The sequence below is a fragment of the Lissotriton helveticus genome, chromosome 4_1, assembly GCF_964261635.1.
Source record: "Lissotriton helveticus chromosome 4_1, aLisHel1.1, whole genome shotgun sequence".
Taxonomy (NCBI): Eukaryota; Metazoa; Chordata; class Amphibia; order Caudata; family Salamandridae; genus Lissotriton; species Lissotriton helveticus.
Window position 1 is genome coordinate 1,360,350,245 of NC_136063.1, and position 20,934 is coordinate 1,360,371,178.

The window sequence follows — 20,934 nt, forward strand, 5'->3', positions numbered from 1 at the left end:
TATGCGAAAATATCCATGGCAGACACACTAAATTCACACATATCTAAGTCAGCCATCTTTGAATAGGATTTGTGAAAAATAAAATATGCTGTCAAACATGGCCCCAATGGATGCACTTACATCCACAAAGTCAATCATTTTATTTTTTTAAATCCCCTTCAAAGGTGATTGCCATGGAGGGTTCCACACATTTGTTATTCTTTTTTTTAGTTGAACATGCCGTTTCCGAATGTTTGTTGATTGCCATATTATCTCAGTGAGGGAGGATAGAGGGGGTCAAAACAGGGCTGAACTAGCCGTTGCGGGCACCGTGCAACTCCCCGGTGGGCTGGAGGTGTAGGGGCCGCTTTTGTGGGGGCTGGTTTGGTCACTGGGTGCTGGTTTTGCAGCAGTGTAACAAAAGCAGGAGTGGTGCTTCTTGCTATCAAACCCTCCCGGTGGGCCAGTCGAGAAGCAATCTGCCAGGGCTGGTTGCTATTCCCAGTCCAGCCCTGGGTCCAAACTTTGTTGGTAAAACCGCAGCAAATTTCTTGCATTTGCAGTTTTTCAGTTTTTGTGAGAGAAAAAGTCAGCCTTGTTATTCCTAACATGTTCCGCCACATTGCACATTTCTGGGTCACTAGTAACTTTCCACATTTTCATGTTTGCTTTATGATGTTGCTGGTTTGTGCAAATAAGACCTTTCAAAAGTTGACAGAACCGCAGGTCAATGTTTTATTAATACTTTAGATGGTAAGAATGACTAATTTGGAAGATTTTAGAATGATAAAACAAGGATTGACAATGCCAGAGGGTGTCTGCTTTAAAGAGCTGGACCCTCCTCTCACAAAGGTACATCACACTGCCTACACTTACAAATAAACACCACACACCCTGCACTCACTCAGACACACCTCACATGCTGATCTCGTTCAGATATTCAGCTCATTCAGGAGTCACAAGGGCATTACTTTCACCCTTTGCTCATATGGGCACACCTCACACAGGCACATTGTTCTTCCTTTACACACACACACACACACACTTAGCACTCACATGTGCACACTGCTCTCCCTGCACACACACGAGCACACTACTCACTCTGCACTCACCTCATACAGACACACAGCTCACAACACAGTCATGCAAGCAAAACACTGGCACACCACTAACCCTAAACTCACACAGGCACCCTGCTAATCTCACACGGACACACTCCTTACCCCACATTTACACAGACATACTGCTCACCCTGCACTCAAACAAGTATTCTACTAGCCCCACACTGACCCATACAATCCACTCATCTCACAGTCTTATAGGCAAACTGCTCACCCCATCATCACATTGGCATATCTCTCACCTTGCACCCACATGAGCACACTGGTCACTCCATAGTCACATGGGCACAGTGCTCACCCCACACTCACACAGGCACAATGCTCACTTCACACCCACACAAGCACACATGCTGCACTCACATGGGGACATCAATTACCTTGCACTCGCACAAGCACACCACCCACCCTAAGCTCAAACATGCAAACCACTGGCCCTGCAATCACGCAGTCAAACTGCTCACACAGGCACAGCTCTTCTAAATGAAAAACACTAGTTATTGTATGCCATCTCCTAAAACAGTATTTGTTTGTAAGGCCCACGCTATGAGTGGCCTCCCTTTTTCCGGTTCCTGCATGAACATGTTGGCACAGGGATCAGAAACACAAGTTTAGCAGTAATTACTGCATCTCATACTTGTCAATCTTACCAACATTTACTGAGGCGAAAATGCCCAGTAAATATGCATGTGTATTTTTTTATATGAAAAACACCAAAAGATGCATGTTATCACTAGTCTTGTGCTAGAAATTCTGCTCTGCTCGCAGAGTTCTAAAAAGCTCTGCTCCTCGTAGCGGAGATTTTTTCTCACTCGCATACACTAACGTTAAGTTGGTGAGCAGAGCGAGGAAAATATTACTCCAGACTACCTCCTGGTGAAATTTCTCAACACGGGCAGTCGCAGTTGGCTGTGACTGCTCGCATTGAGAAACCATCCATTCGCATTGAGGAAACTACCTCTCGAGTAGAACATCTACTCAAGCGGCAGAAGGAAGCAGCACCCTCTTGCACTGCTCCTGGTGCCATTCTTGCTGATTTTCCAGCGCAGGACAAACACCTGGCACTAAACATCAGGGTGAATGGTGCAACATAATGCATTCTGGCGCTTGCGAAACTCCACATAGCTCGGAGGATTATTTTGGTCAACTCCGCCCAGGCCCAGTTATCGCCCACTTGGAGGGGGAAAACTAATGATAGCAGTTATTTGTCAGATTGTTAAAATACTGTTCCCTGGTGAATCAGTTGGAATGCTAGATTTAAATGATCTAATATTGGCTGCTGCAATGAGATACAGTTATGCCACTATGTAGGTCCTCCAAAGATAGGAGAGAAATGCCAGCTGATGTAAGGTCTGGGCGATGTGTTATGAGAGTATCTCATGAGCACCACTTACCACTGCACAGAAGACCGGACACGACTCGCTGGCTCATGATTTTGAGCATTTGGTAAATATAGCCATGGCCCAGCAGTTTTCACTCATCTCTTTCCATTCTTGATACACCTTTTGCAGAGAAATGTTAATAAAACCTTGTACTCCTCTCACCTTGAGGGCAAGAAAGACCCAGCCCTCTTTGCCCAAAAATGCAGTTGCTGAACAATTGTAGCAAAATTATTTAACAGGAGTTGTATTTCAATATGTATGACACACTTTAAGCTTTGTTTAAACAAAAAACCGTAGCCAGTTAAACATTAACCTGCTTGGTATTTCTATTTCGAAGTCAGCAATCTTCCATGAGCTTGTGCTTCATTTGGGAGGAAATCAGCACAGACCCCTTGGTGTTGTCAAAAGGCTGCTTTTTTGGAAGCACATTGGGTATACCTAGTAACATCTTTCAGCTTCCTCCTGCACATACTAATATTCCCTCACATTATTCCAACAAACATCACCTATCTAATCCCCTGCCCCTAACCAGCCCTCCAAGTAACAACTTCCTCTTTAACTTCAACTCATCAACTTCCATGTGTCTTGCTCAGGCTTTCTTGCCTTTCTCCTGCTATCAATGTTTCTTTTCTACTAACCAGCTTACCTGCCCCCGACCAAGTCTGCCTTCCTTTCCTTCATTTGTTCTTTCTTTACTTTTCCTTGTTCTCTTTCTTGTTACACTTACTCTCACCCTGAGAGCCCTTCCAACCACAAGGGGGCCTTTAAGAGGGGGGAGGGGGGGGGGACGGGACTGGGGTCTCATCCCCCCACCAAAACGACTGGACAAAAGATCCTACCATTCTGAAAAACTACCGCTCCATATATTTACTACCTTATTTGGCCAAACTATTGGAAACTCATGTCATGTTGCCCAAAACCTTTGCTCTTTTTTAGAGGACTCTGCTTTTCTTGAACCCCATCCAGCGGCTTTCCATCCTGACCACTCCAGTGAGTCCATTATTCTCTCTGTGGTTGACGAAATGAGGTAAGCAGCAGATTAGGGTCAAGCCCAGGCATTGGTTGTTTTGGATCTTTCTGCAGCCTTTGACACGGTTGACCATACTCTTTTCGTCGACTGTGTCAAGGCCGCAGGTCTGCAAGGCACAGCACTAGATTGAGTAAAATCCTTCCTTTGTGATTGCTCCTAGTCTGTCCTTTAATTCCTTTTTGGTCTTTTGGTCCACAAAGTTTCAATTAAACTGTGGTGTGCCTCTGTGCTCTGCGTTATCCCCTCTTCTGTTCTATCGTTATACTATCCCTCTGGTACATGAGCTACAGAAACAGAGTGTAGTGTAGTTCCTATATTCCCAATAGGCTCTGCGCATTGGAATAATATATCCTATAGATATGACTTAGGACTTACGTCAATAGGTCTCTAAACTTAATCATGAGTGCCAGCTAGCTCAGAGGTCACTAGAAATTTTCTCGAATTCACAAGAAGAGATTAGTTTTCGACAACCGCATAAACATGACAACTTTGTTTCCCTAGGACTGGAATAACTATCTTCAGCGTCATGGAAACAATAGATGCGTATTTCACTCAGTCAATCGTGCATGCTTAGTTTCTACAGAGTTGCAGAGAAATAGTGAGACAGGTGTTTTCAATAAAAGGTTTATTGAACAGTCTTCTTTCCCATGCAAGAGAGGTGAACTGCTACAATCGTTAGACAGAATGCAAAGTATAATGCGTACAGCGAGAATAGTATTAAAAAATAATACTGTAATAGCATTGTATGGTTTCTAAGCCATATAAAAATACAAACATAAATAACACAGGCTAAATTACTCAACTGGTGCGTCTAAACTACGCCTACCCCAATGTACCTAACCTAGGTCTAGTACGAGGGAAGAAGTAAGTATGTCCTTAGGCATAGGTTTAGTTTTTGCCAAGAATCTACCAAAGGTATCTCTAGGTTCTAATCAGCTCCATACCTAGAATGAAGGAGGTCTGGACTCGATTTCCCAACACCCCGCAAGGGGAGTCAGAAACACTGGAGCTGGATTTCTCAGCAGAGGAGGGCAGCTTCCTGATCAGTGCGTCAGCTGGAGAGTCGGCTTCCTTCGGCACTTGCTATAGCGAGCTCGGGCAAGTAGGTCGTCGAACTGCTCCGAACCACCGTGCTTTGCCATAGCAAGTGAAGGTATATTTATACCTTGAAGGTGTTTAGGAATGCCATGTTTGACGTAAAGTCGGGCATATGAACGTCATGAATGAACCCCTAAAGAATAGATGTTCATTGTAGAACTAACTGAGTTCTTGGAGAAATCAATATTCAAGCAAGGGGAAGTCCCTAACGGCTTAAGCTGGTTTTCCAAGAAATCGTTGTGACATTTGATGAACGGATGGAAGTAGCCATGCCTGTATTTGGGTTGCATGGGCTATGCCTAAATAAGGGCTTGATTTCTATACCTATATAAGGGCAACGTGAATTATACCTATTTAAATGCATGAATCGGGAAAATCCATTCGGAATTTAAAACGCCATACAACAAGATAGTGAAAATGTACAATTATGCTGATGACATGAATCTGCTCTTCAAATTGGACAATACCTCAGAACCTATGTAGCTATTTCAGAATACCATTATACATGTTAGGGATCCGATGAATAGCCATCAACTGAAATTAAATTCAGAGGAAATATTGATCACCAACAATAAAATCCATAACTGGAACTCCTGCTTTGGGCCTCTAGAGTTGGGCTAACCTACTACTCGCAAAACAGCTGTTAAAAGCTTTGGAATCCTCATTGATGAGGACCTCTCTATGAAGCCGCAGATATGAGCAATGATTTCCTCATACACCTTATAACTTCACCAGATCAAGAAAATCAGGAAATATTTTACTTCTGAAGCCATTATCCAGATAATAAGGGCATTAGTGAAGTCTTGCATTGACTATGCAAATTTCCTTTATTTAGGATTGCCAAAAGGATTGAATCAGAGGCTGTAGACAGAACAAATCTAGGCAGCTAGGCTGGTCTGGCATTAGCCAAGATATTGGCATATGAAGCACTTGATGAGAAAGCTGAATTGGATTCCAGTTGCTCAGGGACCATCTTCAGAACTGGTTGTATCATTTTTAAAGCACAATATGGAAAAACTCCAACTTTTGTGTCCTCCAGACTTCAAAGCTACATTCCAAAACACAATCTCAGATCAACCCATCACAACTTATTAGCTGTCCCTAAGTTTAAAAAAAAGAGATTGGGTGACACCAGATTTTCTGTGCTTGCCCGCATCTTTGGAAATCTCTTCCTTCTGACATAAGTTCTACAACTGTGTATTCCAGATATTGGACACTTCTAAAAACCTGGCTCTTCAAACAAGCTTGGGGTTAGACTTTAGTCCTTGTTGTTTCTTACTTGCTGTGTAACATAACATGACATAAAATAATATAACATAAAATAACATGACATAACATAATATAACAAGGTGGTACTTCTGGCCCCCTGTCCTACTGACAGGCCCTTCTTCCATCCGTCCACCATGGAGGCTAGCCATGGAGGAAAAATGGATGGGCCATGAGCTAAGCCTAAGGCAGCTGGACATCAAAGCCTGCAAGTGGAGTCCAAACAACTAAACAGGGTCCTGACTCCTAACTCAGCAAGGCTGAGCCCAAATTAACTAGAAAAACAACACGAGAGCCAATGCTGAGACTAAGTTAGTCTCAGCAATGGTGTTTTATGTATGAATGTTTGTGTATGACTGGACGGCCATGATTGATTGAATGTCTGAAATATTCATGTTTTGTACTTATTGTATATATGAAACTGTTTGCTTCTCCTTGCACTCATAAAAAACAAAGCAAAAAATAATTTAAAAGAGAATAAATCTTGACACATTGCTAAAGAAATCAAGCAGGTGGTTTTGCTTTTTTCAAACCCCTAGTGTTCCCCTCAGTTTTGTGGACTAACTTAGTCTCAGCATTGGCTCTCGTGTTGTTTTTCTAGTTGCAAGTGGAGTCCAGCAGCAATGCTGGCAGTGTACCTGTAGTGTCTGCTGGAGAAGGAAAGTTCCCCATCCCATAGGATTCGGTAACCAATTATGTGATGGGGGATGACATTGATAAGTGGTTCTCAGCATATGAAGTGGCTCTAATGGCGCACAAGGTTCCTGAGGAGTACTGGGGGGGAGGGTATCTTGTGAAGGTACTTGCCCACAATGCGAAGAGGAACACTGAAGGTTGGTGACCAGACAAAGTACTTTCCCATGAAAGCCATAATTGTTAATACATTTGGGTTGAGCCCTGAGCGATATAGACAAAGGTTCAGGGGCAGCCACAAACTTCCCGCACAGATTTGGGTGGTCTTTCTAGATTATTCTTGCAAGGCTCTGAAGGGTTGGGTAAGGAGCAGCAAGGCAGATTATACTGGTCTGGAGTATGCCTGATCCTGAGAGAGCACATGCTTGATTTTTGTTTTACAGAGCTGTGCCAGCACCTGATAGCAAGTTGACTGACCCTAGGAAGCTTGCTGAGAAGGCGGACCTCTGGGTCAGAAACAGAGTGTCCAACATGGTACCTGGGAGTGACCCCAAGAAGGGTAGTTCAGATTCCCACAACAGAGCGATGGGGAGGTTAAGGGAGATCCAGACAAGTCTCCAGTTAAGGGTGAAGGAAAAAGTTTCCATGTCCCATCTGAGTCGAACGAGAGATGGTCTGATGGCCCAGGGCACCCGCTTTCCAACCCCACTTCCTTGATTGTTCCCAGCTAGGACACAAGCAGGAGGACTCTGTCTGTTCAAGGAGACCGCCCACTGGTTGGAACTCTACAGGAGTTGCCTATTTGGCCTAAGGGAGAAGTAGTCACCAGGGGCAAGAGATAGATCATGCCCTAGCCTTCCTTAGTTGGGGAGTGAACTCAAAAGGTAGCCTACAGATCTCCGAGTATGGGAGTCACCATTTTCACCAGGGCACGGTGAATGGGGTCCCTGTCACTGCTCTGAGGGGCACAGAGGCTTGTTTCCCCAGAGCAGTACACCAGTCAGGTGTTTAGGGTAACTCAGGCTCAGGGGCAGGACTTTGTCCGACCCAAGACCCTGGTATTCCTGGAGTGGGGTGGGTAGGCAACCCAGAGAAGTGCCATAGTTAGTCTGCAGATGCCAATTGACTGTTTTCTGGGGAATGACTTGCTACCGGTGATAGAAGACCTAAGAGAGACAGCCGCTCAGGGCACCCTAAAAGCTCAGCCACCAGGACATACCACTCCCAAACAGATGATACAGGAGCCCAGATGGAGGAGCAGGGGAAGAAATAACTCACCCCTAACTCCTATTCAGCCTGCGGGTACAGCTCCTTGGTTGAAGGACCAGCTTCAGGATACCACTGGTGGGATGCAGAGTGGAGAAATGGTGCAAGATGCTTAGGTCTACTGCCCCCCACTTTAAGAAACACAGCGGTCAGAGACCCCTAGATGGCCTAAGGCCTGATTGTTGACACTGATACCTGTCAGTGGTCTCTGTTGGTTATTGTCCTTATGGAGTAAGTTCTCCTTGGGTTGGGGGCGGGAGCCTGATCTAAGGGGTGGAATGGGCCACATCACTTTGTTGGCCATGGCTGGACTGCCTGCCTACTAGGATGCATCTGTGAGCATATAAAGGTTAGGTGCTGCACAGATATGATCAACAGGTGAGGAGAATAGATTCCCATGGGGCAGTTCATTGGCTGAGGAGAGTATAGAAAGAGGGATCCAACTGAGTTCAGAGAGGCATAGAACTGACAAGTGCCCCTTCAGTAGAGGGCCATTGTCTATGATATATCTTGTAAGCAGGGAATCCATCAGGGTATTGATTAGTCTACCCTGGCTTTAGGCTGGATGAGGTTTATGGTGGGCACAGCCCTTTCTGCAGGGTCACATTCAAACCTTTAGCCTTTCTCCTCATACTTTTTCTGCTGAATTCATTTTTGTTGGCTTTATGACTCTGTGCACTTTACCACTGCTGACCAGTGCTAAATTGCCTGTGCCCCCCCCCCCTAAACAGGGTTTGATTGGGGAATCCACATTTGGCATATGTATTTTACTTACAATTCTCTAGTAAAGTGCACCAGGTGTGCACAGGGCCTGTACATTAAATGCTACTAGTAGGACTGAGCGATACAAAAAGGGATGATGGACGGAGCGCTTGAGCAAATCAAACACTCACCCCCAGTCAACTGATCTGGGTTTAATCCAGCACCATTCTTTAGCCCACTCAGCCACCCCATTTCAGACATGGCTATATGCAAATCAGTCTGACCCTGTGCCTCATGGGAACAGTCCAGCCCGAACTGCCAAGCCATGTCTTCCATGGACCGGAAACAAGCATCCTGGGACCGTAGTAGGACTGAAGCACTGATTGTGCCACCCACTTAAGTAGCCCTTTAAACATGTCTCAGGCCTGCCACTGCAGAGCCTGTGTGTGAAGTTTGCACTGCCACATCAACTTGACATTTGCAACTCTTGTCAATCCTTAAAACTCCCCTTTATTACATATAAGTCAAGCTTCAGGTAGGCCCTAGGTAGCCCCTATGGCGGGATGCTGGGAAATTAAAAGGTAAGACATGCACTTTTGAGTTTTACATGTCCTGGTAGTGAAAAACTCCCAATTCTTTTTTTTTTTACTACTATGAGGCCTACCCCTCCCTTAGATTAACATTGGAGATTTCTTATTACACTTAATAAGCTGCAATTCCCCATTGGAGGGAGACAGAGCTATCACATTTAGTACCTATGGAATTATAATGATACATCCTTGTTAATGATAAAGTTGAACTTATAATTACAATTTTAAAAGTGATAATTTTAGAAAGAATGCATTTTTCTGCTCTTAGCCCTGTGTGCCTGCAGTCTGTCTCGAATACACATCTGAGGGAGGGTGACAGCTGGGCGTTGTGCATTCCCACTAGACAGCCACACACAATTAGAGCTAAGGTGTGACTTAATGGGTCACCCTGTGAGGATGGGAAGGAGGAGGTGGGAACAGCCTCAAACTTACACCCGAATAGACTGAGTTCCGTCCCCACACAAAGGGCTGCATATCTCCCTGGAGCGAGTCTGGAGCCAAGGAAGGAGGGGAGGACCTCTTTGTACTTCAAAGGCTCCACTGGGTATAAGAATTGGACTTCTGACCCTACCACTTCTGGGTCTGTGATTACTCAGACAGGAAGATGGACTGCTGTTCTGCTGAAGGACTGCCATTCAGTTGGACTGCTGCTCTAGAAGAACTGCTTTCTTGCTGTGCTGACCTGTTGCCCTCCTTGCATGGGAAATAAGAACTTGACCTGCAGCCCCCATCTTCAACCCCGAACCCCAAAGTGACTCAAAGGGCTAGCCTGCTGGTCTCCTGATCTGAGCCTCAGGGACAAAACAGGCTCCCCACAGCTCCTGGACCCATCTTCAACAAGCTCCTGACCTCCAAGAGGGGCCTCTTATGTCCTGGGCCCTTGGGAGCGGGCTCTCTGCTCTTTAAGTCAAGCTTTTAGGCTCTGCGCTAACCTGAACAAGCCTGTTCGCTACGGAACCTCGTCGCTCGCACAAAGATCCAGCGTGGGCTGCTGCACGGTTATCTTTTTGCACAGAAAGTATCACAGCTTGTGACCGTAAGACTCCAGCCCTTCCGTCTGCTTCACCCGGTGGCTCTTCGTGCCCTGGAGACCACCTCCAGCAATGCTCTCCATGCTAATGGTGAACTACTTCCCAGTGAACCAAACTCTTGCCACGATGTTTGAGAAGGTAAAACTTCAGCGGGATTTCCCTGGAACTGTATTCGACCCACACTGCATTGCAGTAGGCTTGTACATTTGGATTTGATGCAGTATAGCATGACCAGATAGTCCCAATTGGCACTTTATGCTTCTAAGCACAACATTTCAGTTTATTATTAAAACATTCTTAACTCTGGTTCTACTTATTAGATTCTTTTTGGTTTGGTCTTGCTTTGTACATTAAATGAGCTCTATTGTCCTAGCCAGGTGTGGTATCTTTTTATGATTTTTTCACTGTTCTACTGTTTGAAGTGTTGTTCAACTACTTTACACATCACCTATTATGTTATACCTGACTGCTCTGTGCCAAGCAACCAGGGATTGAGCACAGATTCATTTAGGGTGTTTTTGTGACTTACCCTAACTAAGATTGTGGTTCCTGCTTGGACAGGATGCACACCTCTGCCAACCAGAAATCCAATTTCTGATATGGCACTGCTGCTCTCTTTCCATGCACTGGTGCACGATTTGGATGCCTTGTGGCACACACATCTTACTTTTGTGAATCGGGCCCAATGTGCTGTCTAGCACCAATGCAGGCACCCATGAACCATGGTGCAAGGGTGCCTGCGGTGTAAGTCAGATAGTTTTTGTGCAGGTGGAGAAGCGTGGCTCAGTGGTTAGAGGCGGCAGACCCGGAAGCTGAGATCGGCCGTGGATCAGGGTTCGATTCCCCGCCTCGGCGGGTCTCGGGCTCAAAAATTCCACGGACTCGATAATTCTTGCTCCGGTGCCTACTCGACTCACGGGGTCACACTCTGCAACTCTGGGCAATAGCTTGCTTAATCTCCACTACGGCCCCTCGCGGCGGGATGCCTGGCTTTCACCTTGTGGATACCCTGCCGGGGTATCTCACAGGGGAATACCAGGACGGGTTCCCTAAGCAAGCGCTTAGATACCGGGTCGGTGATTTGCGCTATATAAATACATGTACATGTACATGGTCAGGACGGGACACCTCCCTACACAAAAGAAATCTACTGATGTATTTTCCTCTTCCTATGTATGTTGTAGAATGCTGCACACATAGAAATGGGAAAGAAACAAGGAAAAATGAAGATATTTGTACTTGTTACGCCTCTCTTGGGGATGCGCAGAATTTTGACGCCTTCCCAGGTCTACTAGTAACGGTAAATATGGGAATGCATCCAAATTAATGGGTGTTCCGTGGGAACACCCACGCCCCACCCATGGAATGCCGCCCTGGGGCAGAGTAACGCAAGGCAGTGATTTGTGCTGTGTTGCGTTACTCTAGATTTATAAAGTAACTTAGGGCCATGTGGCCTTGCGTGGCTTGATAAATCTTACTTAAGGGTTGCACCGCTCTTGCACCCCATTACATAGCACAAGGGCGATGCAACATTTTGATAAATATGCCCCTACATAAATGGACTTTGGCCCGTATGCTATTGGAATGAACAGCCGAAGAGAAAAGGGTTTAACATCAAGTATGTGGGGAGAGAAGTGCCTACGGCAGAGGAAATAGATGGATTTGAGAAAGGATGGTAAAAGAATGCAGAAAAGGTGGGTGGAATCCATTTACAGAGAAGAAAAACAGCGAGAAAATCTATACTACTATTATAAAGAGAGAACTGTGTCCTTTGAGCCAGGTAAACTTGAAAAGTACACCACCAATCGCAACACCCAATACAGCGTTGGAAATGGGGGGTCCAGTAGATGGACATAGGCTATAAAAAAAATAAAAATAAACGTTATTTAAAAAATAAACAATAAAAAAAGTAGTCCCTAAGAAGTAGCGCCGGCCGTGTGTGCTAACAACGTGCGTGCTGACATCATTGGAGGACAGGAACGCAAGGAGGAGTGGACAACAGCGCCGGGAGGAGTGGAAAACTTAGCCAGACCGGAGGGAATGAGGTACGTGAACCGCAGGGAAGAGCGGTGAAGTAAGGCGGACTGGAGCAGAATGGAGACAACAGCGCATGGAGGAGCGGATAACGTAGCAAGACTGCAGCGCCATGAGGTATGTGAAACGCAGGGAGGAGCGGTGAAGTACGCAGGGAGGAGCAGTAAGTGAGGCGGAATGGAGCGGGATAGCGGACTGCAGCGGGGCGTGTAGACTGGCTTGGTGTAGTGGGGGGCGGTGAAGTGAGGCGGACTGGAGCGGGATAGCAAAATAAATTATAGGTTTTAAAACGGCTTTCACATTTGGTGCAGACATTTAAGTGAGAGTAGTGGGGGGCGGTGAAGTGAGGCGGACTGGAGCGGGGGCCTGGGTTTGTGCGACTGGGAGCAAGCGCTGAGGTAAGGTGCACGCAAGCCTGAAATGCTGCCCCCAGCCCCCTTCTGCCCCGGGCAACGCTGGGGCGGGCTGCTAGTGTAAGATAAAAGGAAGAGAAAAAATGAAGCAGGAGAAGAAAATGTAAGATGGCATTTGAAGACAAAGTGGGGTGGTTGTGCATATACAGCCAAGAAACGGAAGCAGGCTTGAGAGGAGAAAGGAAAAGATTTTTGGGGGGGGGGTGCTTGAAGGTTGTAAGTGTTATAAAACAGATACCAGGCTGAACTCCATGAAAGCTCGAAGAATTAACAAACAGATGTAAAATATATACACACCAGTGCTTGATTTGAGCCAGTGGTTTTATTTAATCATCTACAGGTCGCTCTTCATGAGCATCAGCTAAGGACACATTCATTTACAAGGAAATTGATTGATTTGCCCAAAATCACAGGATGTTGAGCCAACGCCGGAACTTGAACTGATTCCCCACTTCCGAGTTCATCAGCCATTGCGCCACATCCTCTCCCCAATTTCATGGTACATAGTTGGTTCTGTTTTAGGCAGCGCTAACAGGAGAAATGCGCTGGTGCAAGCTGCCTCCTGACGAGAGCCTGGCACTTATTATTATTTTTTGTACAAAGTAACCACTGGTACACACACACACAGACAATGAAAAGGTTGAAAAAGTAAGTTGTGGTTAATCATTCACTTGACCATAACTAATAGCCAAATCAACTGTGAAGGTACAAAGGTTATGCACTAATATTTCAGCAAATCAATTTTACTTGGACTTTGGTTATTTCTGTTCAGACCGTGAGGATTTGATGTTAGACAATCTTGCAAAATACCTCACTTCATTTCACACTGCACAGTACACACATTTCTCAGATGAACTATTAATACTTGGTTGTGTTTACCCAACTGGGTACAAGGGTAATTTCTCACCACAAACAGCAGTTTCGCATTGGTATGCCACTTTGTGTCATAGTTCCATTAGAACTGGAATTGGCAGTCAACTTGTAGGGCTGGTCAAGCATGAAATGCCCAACATGTCAATTCGTATTGGTTTGTCGGTGTAATCGACAGAATTCTTAAGAAGATTAAAGAATATTTTGATACTATCTGACCGGATGGACTCAATCATTTTGGAAGTTACTTTATGGTGGTGCATTTCACTGTTCTGTATAAATTAACTTTGGTCATTTTGATCACTCTATGGAACCAGTGGGAGTAGTGGATGTACACTTCAAATAATTGGAAACGTTCTGATTACAGACTAACAGTTGGGGAATATTAAGGAGGTGTGGTTGCTCTATAGACTTGCTGTTTCATTTTTGTTGTTTATAATCGACAGAATGCACTTTAAAAACGCACAGCTGACAATTGATGGAGCAAGGATTCGCACGTAATGCGACTTGCTTGTATTCAGTCCTCTCGACATAACATTAATGTACTAATCAACATGTTTGTCCTATTAATATTGCATTACATGACATCTAGGTGAAGCTTGCATATGTGCTTTTACTAATAATAATCCGCTTGCATTAAAATGGCCGCTGCTGCGTGGGATTTTCTATTGCGCATGCGTCTGTGACACTCACGTGACATGACGTACTTTCTGCTTTGGAGGGAATCCTTTGCTTCTACGCATTCGAACTAAGATGGCTGCTCTATGTCCTCACATGCAAGAAGCTTGCACCGCTGCTTTTGCTAAGCTGTTTGTTTTGCTTAATTCTGATGCAATACTTAAATATAAAGTAATGGGAATAGAGTAGAGATAAGGGGTATACAGTGCATTAATTTATTCCGTGTTCTCAAACTGTTTCTTTTCTATTCTTACATGTAAATCAATTTGGGCCTGACGCCTATTGCTAAACTCCATCTTGTAGAAATTGCGACTGCGCACGAATCACAAAGTCCATGAAGCAGAATGACCTTTAAAATGCTGCCAAAGAGCCAACTTGCTAGAAGATACCTGTGGGAATCTTACCTCCTGACCCTTACGGAGGAAGCAGAATTCTCAAATGGACTAAAATGTAACCAATATTAGAACATTAATTGCTGGGTGGAATAAAACATACATGGGAAAATAAATTGATGGGCGGGAACGCAAACATTAATATTCATTCTAAAAGTTTCATTTTGGTATGGTGTGATGACCTCTCCTCATCCTTTTGCCCAATCAAAATTGGGGATCCTTACACTTGCAACATTGGGGGGTGGTACACTGACCTGGAAAATAGTATAACTAAGGTAGGCTTAGCTAGTTAATTTGTCCGACTTGCCCGACTAGCTGATCTGTCACTGACCCAACGCACTGAATAGGTGATCGGGAGCAGAGATGCTTGCGGAGCCCTGTGTCAGAAGGTTCAAAACCCAGATTGGGGTTTGAGAGCTGAAGTGCTGGCGAAGCACTTTGTCAGAGAGATCGATAACTCTTACCGGGTTCTGGCTGTTAGCTGCAGAGAGGCAGTAACGCAGGCGTTGCAACTTTAGCTGCGGGTGCCGGTCTTAGCCTGTGGTGGTCCTGTCCTGATCCAATTTGGCTTTACCTGTCCTGATTCTGATCTGCACCTGCTTGCCTTTATTGTGCCTGCACTTTTGGGGTTCTGTCCTTTAAACTGACCCGTGGCCAGGATTAGTTCTTCCACCATATTAGGTAAATATTCAATGTGGGTATGTCAATGTACTGTTTCCTTCTCTCTTCCCACCCTAATGTCAAATGCATAAAGTCTGCTTTATAAAATCTCTGCATATTTTCATTCTAATCATTATTTTCTTGATTGAAAGATTTCTGATGTTTAATATTTGGATTAAGACATTTAAGAAATTTAGATAAAGAGTTTAAACCTTTCCCCGAGTTTGTGGTTATTAAGTGAGTGCAAATGTTATTATTCTACCTATTATTCTAACTCCATAGATCCCTTAGGACTTTAGGTACCAGTGACAAGGATTGGTAAGTCAGTGGTATAGGTCCTAAACGAAATGTATAAATCACTGATGAGAGTAAGTGCACAGGTTACCTGATTAAACTCACAATAAGTTGTGTTGTTTTATGGGCTCAGGTGAGTTTGGTAAACTGAGTCGGGTGACCTGTGTGCTCTATCAGTATTTCTTTTGGTAGCAGTGGTATGGATAGGGTTTAGTTAAGATAGGTAGTTAGTTTCTTATGTACTGACTATTGATCGATCAAATCTGATTGTACATTGATTATATTGATGCGGTATTGAATTTATGTATTAACCAAAATAATTTGTTTGTACCTGTTTAATGTTTTGTCTGGAATCCCTGGGGGCAGAATAGCGGGTGGTAAATGGAAGCCACACTGCAGTGAGGTCACTTACCTGTAGGAAATAAGTGCATGGTTAGGTAAAACAGGAGGCACTATTTAGGGATTTTCTGTATAAATGTGTGAATAAATGATAGCAAAGAGTTCGCTAGCAAAACTTTTTGTGTGATATCACCTAGAAAGGGTTACATGGAAAGAGTAGCAGGTTCATCTGAGCTTGTTTGATAGCAAGGGGGTTCGCTGGAGAAACTTTGGCCTCAGTATATCCCAGAAGGGATAAGTCTGAAGGAGTAGCAGGTTCTTCAATGCATGCGTGAAGGGTAGAACGAAGGAATCTGCTCGTAGTATATGAAGAGTAGGCGTAGGGATTTACTCGTAGTGAGTGAAATTTATCTTTCCTTTAAATTAGTCACTCAGGTACATTGGCGAATGTTTTTAAGTTGTTGAATAATAAAAATCTGCATTAAAAAGTGAAAGAAATTAAGTTTTGTATTAACTTGCAAAGGAGGGAGTCAGTCGCGGAGCTGTACTGACGTCACTCAGAGCCACACTGGTATTGGTTGAGACAGCGGGCGTGTTGCTGATGTAATAATTGTAAAGGAGGGGTGAGAACAGGAGTGTGAAAACTAGTCTCAAGAGAAAAGCCATGCAATTATTGGTTGAATTTATTTGAATTCTAAATTTTGATTGGTCACTGAAATATAAAAGACGTGCTGGTATTGGAATTAATTTTGTAAACAAATTGAGAGTTATCCTAAAACATTTGCGTTTAAATTATATGTGGCACATAGGTCCGATTGTAGGAGGTAGACCCGATAGGAAATATCTAGGGTTTGCGCAAGAACAGTATATAAGAGGAAGACCTTATATCATGTACGGAGAGAAAAGAAAAATGTCATTCATTAAAAAAATTAGGAATTATTTCAAGAAAGATAAAGCAATTAAAACAAGGGAAGGGATTATTATTCCACCACCAAATACGCCCGCATCATACATGATGTTAGAAAGGGGCTATCACACTTGTGTGTGGTTAGAAAATTGGATGGAGTACACAAAAGATGATGGTGTTTTAGCATTTCCAGAAAATGGTACGTCTAATGGCAGAGTTTTGTACAGTTTAAGAACTCGCATGAATGAATTAGATCCCAGACCTAGATTAACGCAGTATGAGGCATTGGAGGAATGGGAAACTGAGGCTTTTGAGCGAGATAAACCCAGGAGTAACAGGAATTGGAGTAGGTTTTATCCCTGATTTCCAAAAGAGACAAGAGACCAACAAATGAAGCAATGGAGACAGTCCATGTTAGTGGAAGGATTACATCCTGTAATAACTTTAGAAGAACCTACAGAAAGTAAAAGGACTTAAAAAACGAAACATTTAATGACTAGTGGTGAATCATATGATGATTATTTGAAGGATTTATTGATGAACAATCCACCACCTTATAATAAGGAGCCAAGCACATTTAATCCAAATGCTCCGTTCCTGAAACCACCTCTGATTCCGCAAGTGGTACATGAGACTTCGCTAGAAAAAGTATTACAAGACAGGGAAAGAAAAGCATTAAATAAACAAAGAAGTGAGTTGATTCAGAAAATGTCCCAATTAAATACAAGTCCTGAAGCCCTAACAATTCCGGTAACTATTGGCCCAGTTGTTCCTTTGTACGGAGATAAGCAGGCTAGTCCTAAAAGTCCAGTCTGACTACACCTGTAGTTCAGCCAAGAAAAGAACCTTTAATAATTGATGATCAAGCGAGTGAATGTGAGTCAGTGATTTCCCTGATGGATTTGCCAATAAGAGAACCAGTAAGTGACTCGGTCAGGAAAACCACTCCTATAAATTCTAGGGAAGTACAAATGGAGACATCCTCAGGTACAAGAAGTGCCACAGTAGTAACCCCAAGAGAAATAGATAGATTGGCACTAGAAATAGAGAAACCAAAGTCACAGCCAAAAATATTGGATATATTCAAATTAAGAGTTGAATAAGAAGAAATGATGGCTGGAAATGTGGGATTGGACAGATTAAATACATTCAGTGAAGACGAATTGCTGTTCATATGCAAAAGTATTACTAGAAATACAAGAGTGTTTAATGAAAAGTTAATGGATATGGCAGCTAATATGGGAATTGACATTGGCAAATTTAAAGTGTTACAAAAACCATATCGAGCTGAATTTTCAGAAAAAGATTTGGAAAATATGAATGTGTCACGTAGAAAGGTAAAAATTAGGGCGCTTATGACATTATTGCAAAAATGGGGTGACATAGAAAAATGGAAAACTAGATGGGCCAAGAAAAAAGAAGAGGCTCGATCAAAACAAACTGCATCTGAATATGTATTAAAAGAAGCAGAAAAAGTGGAAAGGTTGTGTCCAATGAGAGAAGTACCAGGTGGAGTATGTACATGTCTCATGGTCCCGACAGGATATTTTGTCATTTACAAATGATTTCCCAAAACTTCGAGAAAAACATGCAGAATGGTACAGACAAGTCGAGAGATTTGTGAAAGTTTCGAAATATCTTTTGAAAGATTTAGATGGATTATTTGACGTTGTTCCTGTAGATTTGTGGACAGAGTGTAAAATTGCTATTGATTGGCCTAGTGATGAGTACCATAGAGACCCAAAGAGAGGAGCACCTTCTGATGAAGTCATGAAAAAATACAACCAGGTAATACTCTACCTCAAAGGGAAGGTGCCTGCAAAAGAAACTTATTGGACTGGAATAGATAGAACCACTCAGAATAAAGATGAATCTGTGCATGCATATTATGAACGCCTGTTACAAGTATTCAAACAGTATAGTGGTTTGGATAATATCAATACGAAAGACATGACACATTTCATCTATCGGTTTGTGTCAGGATTAAGACCATAAATTTCACAATGGATTAAAGATCATAACATTTGCTGGCTGGCCAAGCCGATTGATGAAATTCTTAAATTTGCAAAGTATTGTGAAGATGAAATTGACAATAAAAGAAAAGAATTAAAAGAAAAGGTAATGTGGGCACAAGTGAAATTAGCAGAGCAACAGGAACTTCAAATGAACAATAGCCATACTCAAGGTGATGGTAATGGGGAAAGCCAAGGGGAAAATTCAATAGAGAAGAAGCCAAAAAGAATTTTCCTAGTCACGGGTGCGGCAAGTTGGGGCTCTGGAAGAATGAGTGTAAGGCTGTGCAAAACAGTAATGTGCAAACTAATGATTTGAATCCACAGATGCAGAATGAGGTGCCATGGAAGCAACAGCAGCAGGTAATACAAAACCAGTTACCCCTTGCACCTAAGCCAAATTTTAGGAGTAAAGCACACCAGAGTGTGGATACCACAAATTGGGAGGAAAGTGAAAGGAGAGACACAGCAGCATCACCAATTCTTTTGAGTGATACGTTTCTCAGTGAGGACACCTACTGATGGTGCCTGAGTGGGGAGGACGAGGAGTGCGTACTTGGTGCCTCTTTGCTGGTAGATCAGTCAGGTCCATACATTGAAGGAAAGGTTTAAGGAAATGATGTCACCTTTTTATTGGACACTGGTGCTACCCTTTCTACTGTGAGAATAGCAAACCTACCTCTCTCGGGAGAAGCGATGCAAGTAGTGGGCGTTTCTAATAAACTAATTAGTACCCCAGTTACAGAACCAATGGAAGTTAGAATAGGCAATTTTAAAGAAATGCACAGATTTGTTGTGTGTGATTCAAGTCCAGTAAACCTGTTAGGCAGAGACTTGTTATGCAAAATTAATTGCACCATCTTTGCTCCCCAAGTGGTGTTGAAATTCAAACCCCAGACGAAGACGGAATTTATAAACTAATGTTAGCAAAACAAGAAACAGAGAATAAAAAGTTAACTATAGAAGATTTACCAAGAAAATTACAGCATGCTGTAAATCCTAATGTGTGGGATTTTACCAGAAAAGATGTAGTATTAATGGCAAATGTCGATCCGATAAAAGGGACAGTAAAGGAAGGTGCAGTTTTTCCAAATATTCGACAGTACAAAATGAGCCCTGAGATAAAAGCAGGTGTTGCAGCAGAAATAAAGCGTTTGGTTGAAACAGGCATTTTTACAAGAAATAATGAGCAGTCCTTGTAATTCGCCCATAATTGGCATAAAGAAACCGAACAGCAAGTACAGGGTCGTACAGGACCTCAGAAAAGTCAATAAGATCATTGTCCCAAGCTGTCCAATTGTGCCGAATCCTGCAGTGATTCTGTATCAGATACCATGGGAGGCTGGATGGTTTACCGTGATAGATTTGTGTCATGCATTTTTTTTCGATTCCATTGCACCCAGATAGCAAATTTCTTTTTTCTTTTGAATTTGACAGTCATGTGGTACTTCTGAAACCGCGTTCCTCAGGGGTATAGAGAGAGTCCATCGATTTTTAATCAGATTTTGAAAAACTGCCTTGAGTCTTTGGTGCTGCCCGGACAGTCAGTCCTGGTCCAGTATAGAGACGACCTATTGGTAGTGTCTAAAACTCTAAATTACTGTGTTGTTGATACCATTGCTTTACTGAATCATTTAGGTGAAGGAGGACATAAAGTGTCACCTGAAAAGTTGCAATTTTGCACCACATCAGTGAAATATCTGTGGCACCAGATAGAAAGCGGTGTCAGAAGGGTTACCTCAGAAAGAATCAGGATAATCAAAAACATGAATTTACCTCAAACTCAGAAAGAGATCAGAATGTTTCTTGGAGTTGTAGGTTACTGCAGGCAATGGATTGTGGGATTTGCAGTCCTAGCAAAACCATTGATACAAATGACAAAGAAAAGAGCAAAGGACCCGATAGAATGGGATGATGAAAGCATGACTGCTTTCTTGAAATTACGAGAATGTCTGTGTACAGCTCCAGCATTAGGGATGCCTGACTATTCAAAGGATTTGGCACTATTCTGTGACACACGAGATAATTGTGCACTTTCAGTTTTGACCCAAGCTCACGGTCTGATGAGACGTCCTGTGGCATATTTTTCTTCCACACTAGACCCAGTGGCATCTGCATTGCCAGGATGTCTGAAAGCAGTAGCTGCAACCTGCAGGAGCCTGGAGCAAAGTGAGTCCATTATTATGGGACATCCAGTGACAGTGTATGTTCCACATGCAGTTGTGATTTTGTTAATGACT

The 20,934-nt window shown here is 43.3% G+C and overlaps 1 protein-coding gene across 1 annotated transcript in view; it reads right to left on the bottom strand.

Moving 5' to 3' along the window:
• LOC144829107 (pyrimidine-specific ribonucleoside hydrolase RihA-like) overlaps window positions 1–20,934 on the bottom strand; it is a 279,763-nt gene that overhangs the window by 128,694 nt on the left and 130,135 nt on the right. The window lies entirely within an intron of this gene.